Source organism: Amblyomma americanum, chromosome 1 (assembly GCF_052857255.1).
Source record: "Amblyomma americanum isolate KBUSLIRL-KWMA chromosome 1, ASM5285725v1, whole genome shotgun sequence".
NCBI classification, from domain to species: domain Eukaryota; kingdom Metazoa; phylum Arthropoda; class Arachnida; order Ixodida; family Ixodidae; genus Amblyomma; species Amblyomma americanum.
Window position 1 is genome coordinate 386,740,063 of NC_135497.1, and position 10,345 is coordinate 386,750,407.

At 43.5% G+C, this 10,345-nt stretch overlaps 1 pseudogene; it reads left to right on the plus strand.

Moving 5' to 3' along the window:
• The first annotated feature begins 285 nt into the window (after window positions 1-285).
• On the plus strand, window positions 286-6,142 carry LOC144123015 (uncharacterized; annotated as a pseudogene).
• Window positions 6,143-10,345: the final 4,203 nt, after the last annotated feature.

A 10,345-nucleotide genomic window follows, 5' to 3' on the forward strand; every position in this document is an offset into this window, starting at 1 on the left:
CTTTGAAACAATTGAAAAAATGCGTTCAATGGTGTACTGCTCAGATTAGAAAGCACCCATTACGCCATCGCGATTGAGTATTGAGTGCAGGCAAGCTGGAAAAGCCGGTCGTGTACGAAACGTGCTGGCGGCTACTACTCCGTGGCCGAAGCTGTGTTGTATAAAAGCATCTGCTAGGTTGCCAGTAGGCTTCCGCCGGTGCGAACTCTCGACATCCGCGATTGCGAAATCCACCGAGATCGTACTCTGCTGGTCATACGTATCTGAGGTTTACTGACGTTGACGATGTCGGGATCTGCTCCGAAGAAATGGCGTAAGCAGTATCTGGAGCCCGGCGGTTATTTTGACGTGCCGAGCACAACTCTCTACAGGCGTCAAAAGGGCCATTTTGGGGCAGCCGTTGTCGGTCCGTTGAGTGCCACCGTGCTCAGGGTCAAACCTACAAGTAATGGAAGTGTCTCCAGCGGTCAACCAAGCGCACCTTCCACTGAAAGCACCGCGTGGGACAACACGGACGACGCAGTGGGCAGTACGGAGCCGAGGGATGAAGTGCACTCCACTGACTACCCAGACGTTCTGCCCATTGAAGGTGTTGCGCAAAACGGAGCCAGTGGTGCAGCGGCCGACGCAGAGCCTCCAAGCTACGACTTTCAAAATTACGAGTTGCAACCAGAAAGTGATTCTGGCACCGACGCCAGTTCTAATATGAGTGGTGACGTTGGCATGAACAGTGACTACGACTTTGAAAATGATGAGCTGCAACCAGAAAGTGACACCTGCAGCAGAGCCAGTTCTGATGTGGGTGGTGACATTGGCCTCAGCAGTGGCAGTCTCACTGAAGAATCTGAGAGTTCTGAAGATGAAGATGATGGGTTGCGGTCATCCTTTGCACAATTCAGTAACGAAAAGTTGCCAAATGCAGAGGTGACCAAGATGGGCGCTATAGCAGATGTTATGGCATATACAGTATCACATGGCCTAACATGGGCTGCTTTAGGGGACTTAATAAAGCTAATAAATTTCCTATTTGGACAAAATGTCTTGCCCCAAAGCACATATGCTTTTCGCAAACTGTGGTGCAAGGAAAACAAGACATTGTGCAGTACCACTATTTTTGCGAGACATGCGGTGCTCTTCTAAATGTGATTGAGAAGTCAGCACAGTGCCCCAACTACCGGTACACCAGTGCTCTGCAGAAGCTCAAGGACCGCGGCTCATTTTTCATCATTCTGAATTTGCATAAGCAACTTAGCTTTGCAATTGAAAGCACGAAGGCTCAGCTTCATGAAAACCTGGAGAAGCTGCAAGAGCCACAGTCTGTCATTTCTGACGTTACAAGTGCTCAGTGCTACAGCAGAATGCGGGAAAGACTTCCGAAAGATGACCTCACTCTCACTATCAACACTGACGGGAGTCCAGTTTATAATAATAATAACAATTGTTTTTTGGGGGGAAAGGAAATGGCGCAGTATCTGTCTCATATATCGTTGGACACCTGAACCGCGCCGTAAGGGAAGGGATAAAGGAGGGGGTGAAAGAAGAAAGGAAGAAGAGGTGCCGTAGTGGAGGGCTCCCGAATAATTTCGACCACCTGTTTGGAAATCGTCAAAGACCTCAGTGTGGCCCTTACAGTTCATTGTGAATGAACTGCCACCGCACTTGCGGTTTATGCATCCTATACTTGCTGGGCTCTGGTTCGGCAAGAAACATCCGAACATGCAACTTTTCTTGAAGAAGTTTGTAATTGAAGTCAACACTACCGAAGTAGTTAAGTGGACATATCTGACAACTACACACTGCTCTAAACCAGCTGTGTTGTGTTGCTAAGTCGATGCGCCAGCAAGGGCAGCGGTACTGAATATGGTCCCCTTCAACGGGTACTTTGGATGCCCCTGGTGCTTCGTCCGAGGGGAGCATGTTGAAGGTGAGCAGTACCTGATGGTTCTTAACAGCTCGACAGTGGTTTGGGTGATTGCTGAACACTGAACTGTTGTCAGAGCTGTCAGCAGAACCGCAATCAGAAGAGCCTTATTTTTTTTTTTGAAGGGTGCCAGCTTATGGAAACTACTGTTCATGTGCTTAAGTGCTGTATTATCTTTCTGCCTGAAGGGAGCATGCGGTACATCATAAAAGAACAGCCAGAAGCCAGAACCACGTACATGGTTATACGCGACATGAAGCTTGCAGAAGGTTATGATGACATAATCAATGGCTTCAAAGGGCCATCTGCACTCATGAATTTGGGAGGTAAGGGCATTTTTCTCTTTTCTTCCTTTCTTCTCTAGCTGGCATGGACTGACCGATGTCACAACTACTACATATGTGGCAAAACATGTCCGAGGTATGAACGGTCGCTTAGTAAAAAGGAAAATAAGGTTAATCGCCCTCACTATAGATTTATATTCCTGCATGATCGAGTTCATTTCTTGTTTTGAGAATTAAGAACAGTGATGCAAACCACATCCGTTTAGGTGGTGAGAGGTAATGTGTAACCTGCAAATTCTTTCCTTTGTTACTCACGGAAACTCCCTTGGGTAGCAGTACTTGCCATGATATGTGCCATTTTTGCACGTCATTATGCCGGATTTGTGGTGCACCAAGGCAGCCAAGCCTGTCATATACACAAGCCTAGATCAGTGCAGCATTTACATAAGCACAAGAGATTTGGCCTGCATGCTTTCCCAATGCTCCAGCCTTTCTACCTCAAGAAGGAGGAGCTTCACTTGCTTTTTATCCCCGGGGTTTTCTACACATTCCAAATGTCTCCACCAGGCCATGGTTTTCGTAAGCTATAAAACGATAGCACTAGGCTGCTGCCTTGTTTATTAAACTGTGCAACACTTAATGCAAAATTGGTTGCTTCCAGTATTTAGGTTCTACAGCCCCTGCAATATGTTAATTTTTTTGCAACTAATTTTCGGTATTATTTTGTCTCATTTTATCCACCTTCAGTACCTACATCAGTATTTTACTCATTCCTGTACTTTATCTCATGGAATTGTGCTGTATTTTTACTGATGTTAGCCGTTCTCTTTTATTTCAGGTCTAGGCCTTGTCAATGGGTTCAGTGTGGAAAATATGCACTCCGTCCTGCTAGGCGTTGTAAGACAAGTGACCGAGACAATTTTGTCAACGTCGAACTCAGGCCAACACTTCTATGTTGGTAAGGCAATGCACACAAAGCGGTTCATTCGTGATTCACTTACTAGTGACAGTGCACATTAAAGAACCCCAGGTGGTCGAAATTTCTGGAGCCCTTCACTACGGCGTCTCTCATAGCCTGAGTCACTTTGGGACGTTAAACCCCTATAAACTAAAATTAAAACTTACTAGTGAAAGTTGCTGAAATATTACGGCTTTTTTGTGGCACTGCATTTATTACTGATTATCGTCACTTTTTCAAATGTGTATCTTATTGCAGGGAATTGGCAGCTGAGAGATTGTAGACCATGCACATGCTATAATCTGTTGCCTTGGCTTTACTGAGTATGGTTAGTGGAAGGCACTGTTGATGGTGCCTCTACATAGTGTACAAAATGTGGTGAAATAGTATGATGCAGCCGTTTAGTACTTACTACTAAGCTGGCTTCCTATTGGACATATTTTGAGAAACCATGATGGCATAAGATGGTGGTAGCATATTTCATTATCAACCGGCACACTTAGGGGCTAGTAGGCTGCTGGTAACTGCTGGGTAGGAAAACGTGCTATATAAAATAAAATGCTGAATCTTCTTTACAGTGTACTCAGCATTTAATGTTATTTTAATTGGTAGAAGCAAGTTGCAACCATATGCATGTACAGGTATTTATATAGTGTGTATAGCAGGGCTTCTGCCTTTAATTTTTTTTCTTTATCTGTTGGGATTTTTGTATTCTACAGGGTATTATCACCTTGCCTTATTCTCTCTGCTCACAACAAAAGTATGCACATTTATTTTGCAGGTCGTCCTTCTACACTTGAAGACATTGATTCACGGCTGTTGGCCATCAAACCTCCACACTATGTGACAAGGCTGCCTAGGCCAATTAGTGAACGAGGACATTGAAAAGCATCTGAGTGGAGGCAGTGGATACTGTTTTATGCTCTGCCGTGCCTAGAAGGTATCCTGCACCAGGACTATTGGAGGCACATCTGCAAACTGTCAGAGGCTCTCCACATCCATTTGCGAGAGGAGCTCACTCTGTCTGAAATTGCCAAAGCAGGTAACTTATTACAGGTCTCATTTGTGAATATAGTATAGCTGTAAAGTAACTGAGGTAATCATAATTTTTTTGACTATGTAAGATTTTGACCTTTTTACACTCTTGTACAACTGTCTGCAAACCATTTTGTAATATTATTTACAATCATAAATGTTTTTCCTGCATAGTATATTCAGAATAGTTAATTTTGTGAACTGTGGTTCTAAAATATTCACAGAAGGCACAAACTGGTTGGTGCATAAACTTCAAAAATAACTCCTGCCATCTTGTAACCCCCTTTCCTCTTTTTTAGAGTGCCTTTCATATTCTCCGATGTCATAGCATTCGTCATCTTAGATATATAGTTCTGTTTTTGTGCTATTTGTTCTTGTAGTTAACTACAACACTCCTGAAACATTATCCATTGCTTACCTGTTCAAAGTTGTGATGTGGTTAATTGGGTAATGATTCGTTTGCAGTAACACAGACAATTGAGCTAGTTGCTAAATCTTTGAAAACTTTAGAAAGCGCTGCGACAGGGGACACAAAGAGAAAGACACGAAGGACAAGCACTACTATCAACTGAAGTTTATTGGAAAAAAACACAAGGTTAAATAGCTCACGCAAGGCAGCCAGCAGCGCATGCGCCTACCCCCAAAATGACAAAACGAATCACTGCGTTGAATTAAGATACCGAATTTCACAATCATGGATTACAACAGATGGTGTGCTGACGCATATGTCAGAGTTTTTGTGAATATGATATGCCTCTGATAATTCCCTTGTTAGCTGATTGGAATGCCTATACAGAATGTACTATTGAACACAGGTACACATGCATTTTTGTCCAACGGGTTTGAATTGCTAAGTTCGCTGTCTCTGTAATGCAGGGCCAAATTAGAGGTAGGAGCCACCTTTAAAGACGAATTATGTTGGCGCAGCCGTGTGCAGCTTTTGCTTATCAGCTAGTGTCACGCAATCTTATAGTGTGCTCTTTCTGGAATAGAGAGATTTCATGTTCCTGAACATGGAACTGCTTGTTTTCAATGAACCTCGCGTAGAAAACATGAAGAAAAAAAATCTTGCAATGAGGTGGATTGAGAATAACTTGACTGTGTTTGTCGAGGAAATTTTTAATGGCTCTCAACTTCACCTAATATTTGTTACTTTTTATTTTCAGAGCTGCTTCTGGAGAGCTTCGTAATTCAGTGCAAGAGATTATATGGGGTTGCCAGCTTGACATTTAATGTTCATGTGCTTCTTCATTTGGCTAATTGTGCTCGGTCACTTGGGCCACTGTGGGCACATTCTGCTTTTGTTTTTGAAGGTGGAAAAGGACACATAGTTCGGCAGGTGTCAGCTGCAAATGGCATCCCTCAGAAAATTGTTGAACGCATTATTATGCATCAACAACTGCGCAACGTGATGAGCAGCAGCTTTCTGTGTCTCCACGAGAAAGAGTTTTGCATGGAGACCTTTGGGTATCCCCGTTTACAGAAGGCTACACATGTTGGCAAGTTGTGCCTTTTAGGCAAGGGAAAAGACGTTGCTCTAAGCGCTGAAGAGCAGGATGCTGTGAATAATCGCTTAGGCACGAGTACATTCACAGCACTTCAGTACGAGCGCTTTGTACAAGCAAAGCAGGTCTTTCATAGCACTGCATACAAGCGACCATCCCGTTCTGACTCAACATTCATCAAAACATGCAGTGGCTTACGAGCGCATCGAAAAAAATATTATTACTAGAGGCCAAAATTTGCGTCTTGATGTGCAGACCAATAATCATTGCAGACAGGGATGCTGCACCACCGCACATCAAAGAGTGCTTTGTCTCATCTGGCAGAGCACTTAATGTGGTACTACCGGAGGAAGTGGCTGACTGCTTCCTTTTCATTGAATTTTTGCAGCAAGAAAAGACATTCATTTGCGACTTGCCAAATAGGATAGAAAGGGATTGAGGCTAGCAGCAACTGGGTTCAAGCGTCTGATCACATGCTTAGAGCATCAACCTCATAAAGCCCGCAAATGTAATCATCGAAATTATCGTAATTCCTTAAGCTAATAGCACTAACACAAATAGAGTCATACCGGTACCTACGAATAACAAGGCTAGCAGACTTTCATGGTCTGAGCATATCCTAACGTAGTCACTGAAAGTTCAAAATCACTCAACTGACAGCGGATTGCTAGCTGTTCCCTCCTATCCGCAAATTCACCTACAAAACGTTCATTTGCTCAAAATTGGAACATGTGCCTCACTCATTTGGAACCTGCACCAAACTTATCTTATTTACACATTAGAATCAGGGCAAAGCTGTGCAGCCCGTATTATAGTGTGATGTTATGACCACAGCATCAGTGTTTCGGGCACAAAATTGTCGCTCGGCTTACCTCTACTGTCTTTTCATCACACAATTGCCGAACTTCGTCCTTTCCATAAGCTATAGTGTGAGCACTGACTGCGGTTCCATCCATCTCACCTATCTGTATGCCACTTCATCTTCCTCACCTGTGTATACTCATCGTCATCACTTGGGCTGTTTGCGGGTTGGAATAAACCTGGTTCGTGAAGTCCTGCCCTACACATACGTGGTGGAGGTGTGGGCTACAATTTCCCTCACTTGCACAAAGCATTCCTACTTCCACCAAATAGAACATCGCGTCGTCTTTTCAACAATTTAAGTTTGCAGCATTTACATGGTTCCACTAATGCCTACCATAAATCTTTCTTGCCATCAGCCATAGATCTTTGGAAGTAGCAGTTACCTGCCAGAGCCCATGGCAACTGAGTCCGATCTGAATAAATTCTCGTATCTACTGTTCAACCATACTTGTCATTAGCTGTAATTAACACGCATTGGCTACTACTCCTTATGTATCACAAATGCACTTCTTATTAACATCTTTTTATGAGTTACTTCTTGCACCCCTATTCGTATTATGAGCACCCTTTTCGATGTTGCTTGTATTGCTGCGCGGCCACACCCTTTTGCATTGCCCTATAATAATTTGCTCGCCTTCTTTTCCCTTGTAACCATAATGTCCTCTTGCTTTTTTTGCTCCGCATTATGTAGTGCCCCACCTAAAGGCCCTTAAGGGACATTAAATGATGATTTTGATACAGGTTAAAAACATCTGTGGAGATGTACTGGCATGTGTTTGTGCCAGTGAATGTACAAAAATAGTTATTTATATCCTAGTGGAGCAGGATTCACTTATGCTGCTTGGTGCTTATTTGTAGAAAGTACACAACACAAAAGCAATACCTAAATGTGGATTCAGCTGAAATACTGTCCCACTGTGTCATCACTTCAGGTCATTTTTTTCCTTTCTCTTGAGATCTGTAGAGTAACTAGTGAAAGCTGTAAATACTGTGAACGTAAAGTATATTTTTATTTTTGCATTTCAAGTGGACAGACTGTGTGCAAACTGTCCTGCATGATTATATGTTTACTGTTCCATTTGCTGTATATATAGTGTATTAAAGAATATATTTTTGAAGCAAATCTGTCCCTGTCTTTATACATGCATGCTCCATATAAATTTGAAATTTGTCGATTGTTTATAATAGCAGATGTACACACTGTAGTGCAATAAATAACAGTGTATAGCAGCTCACTTTTCTAACAAATTTTCGTAACTTCAGGGCGCCTAGTTCTGACAGCTGTTCTCTGAGGTGTAATCAAGAAAAGAAAATGAACCGCATATCGAATGAATTATTCTGAAAAATGTTACTTCCCAAAACCTGGAAATGCAATATTTTTGCCATACAGGGTATAAGCATGCCAGACCACGCTTTTCGCGTTCATTTTTTTTAGTGTTAGGCTGTATATAAGAGCAAAAAATTTGGAATTGTTTTCATGGTCCATACATATACATGTTTTCCTGCCGATATAGTAGATTACACGGTACCGCACTAAAAAGCTTTGCATACATACTTTTAATTGTCTTCACCCATTGAAGTTATCTTCGAATGATTATTCAACAGTTGATTGAGCAATAAAAGCACGGTGCAGACAGCCTTAAAAGCAGACATACAGCTGAAAGGGGCATTCACTGCTGCGCAAAAGCCGTCTTTGTGACCTTTTAAGGTGCTTCGCGTTGGGTGAACGTGCGGTTATGCATGCGGTGAGGCTTTCGCGTGGCTCCTGCTTTTCTTGGTGGCATTGCAAGCGAATTGATAGGCTTAGTGGAGCGTTTAATTCCACCTTTGAGCAGAATATTTGTTCACAGCTTGCTCGAAAACCGACGCTGTGTTGCTGCTGCTTTCTTAAAATTAAAAATTTTGATGTCGCTATAAAACAAGCCTAATTTAATTTATTGTATTAAAATTGAAGGTTCCTGTTTCGTTTTCGCCGTCAAATCCACGCTAGCCATGCACCCACGGCATCGCGGCACACCCGGCATCGCACCGTTCGCTGCCGTGCACGAGCCGAACTCATAGACTTAGCCGTCGCTGCGGTAGTGTTATTTACGAGTCCGCCCGCACTTTGGCCGCAAAGAGCGCTTGAAACGTGCTCTAACTGCCTGGAGACAGCCCCCGACGCTCTCGGCTTCTGGTCGGCCGGCCGCTTTCGTATGATAGCGTGCTCTGGGTGCACGATAGCGTGCACCCAGAGAGCGCATATAAGTTCGTATAGTCCTCGCCTCTTCGCTCTGTGCCAAGACGGGGCTGCCAGCGGTCCTCTCGACCAGTATGTGCCTGCCGTGCTCGTTGCCTCTATGAAACGCGAAAGCAGTCTTGATCGCTTTGAGGTCGCCGCGGTGCTCCAAGCCGACTTTTTGTAGTGAAGTCCAAGCGTGAGACTTAGATTTCTGCATTCGGGGGTAAGCTTTCCGAAGTCCCCGAGAGCTCTGCGTTTCGCGCTTCGACTTCCGGGTGCGTCAGCCCTCTGCAAACCACGCAGGTTGCCTCGCAAGATCGACGAACACATGACACCATCGCTCACAGCTAGCAGTCTACACTCCCAGTATTATGCCAACATCCGCCATGAATGAAGTTTCTCCAGCAGTTTCTGCCACCACGAAGCCAGCATCACGGACGAAATCCATTATATGTTTGACCCCTAGCTTCTGCTGGAAACCGCCATGGCCGCCGATACCAGCATCATAGTGGTCAGTATAGCGCCAGCATCCATGACCGTACCACTATTTTGCCACTATAGCCACCAAGAATCCACTCTAAATCATCTATAGCCACCAAGAATCTACTCTGCTTCCTCTATAGCCACCAAGAATCCACTCTGTTTCCTCTATGGCCACTAATCATCCACTACGTTTCCGCTATGGCTCTCGGTAGGATTTTCGATAGGGCGGATAGTTTAAATCATTTATTTTTGCACAATATTAAGTTTGAAGTCCTTGCGCGTCGTAATTTGTTTTCTTTGCGGTCATTTCCCGCTATAATTAGTATCTAACAATAGACGTTTTATTATTCAGGCGTCAGGGTTTGTAAAAAAAACTTTCCTGTGTTTTTAGTGCTCCGCGAGCATTTTTTGTATCATATCTTTCATGTACTGCCTCACGAGACGAAGCCCCAAAAGATGCGCGATCGAACCCGGTCGAGGCAGTCGCATTTCTATGGAGGTGAAATGCAAGAGGATCTCATGCCTTGCGTTTCAGTGTACATTAAAAAAACCCTGGTGGCCAAAACTATCCGGAACTTCCCACTACTCCGTCCCTAATAGCCAATGTCACCTTGGGATGTTAAACCTCGTCAAGCCAAAACCAAATTACCAGACAATTATGGTATTCAAATAAATTTATCAAGAGACGATACAGACGAATGCACTTTGCCAGAATCTCAAATTTTGGAGTTCATTCTCTGGCTAAGCTTTTTATCACAAGGGACGTTTTATGACTTTCGACAACTGCACTAATAGAAGAATCCGTGCCTGTTAGACAAGCTGGAATATATTTCTTACTCAGATTCGTTGAGTTTAATTCACGCCTCAGAGCACGTAATCTATCACTTTTAGAACGCAACTGAATCAGTAGTGGTACATTCGATCCTCGTTACATTGGATAGAGAAAAAACGGACAGCCGGATATAATGGACATTATGACTAATTTCGTTTTGTCACCACACATTTGAACTCCAACATTTTTAGGTTTCATCGGACCTGGATACAACAGACAATCGTTTACATCGGACGACATTT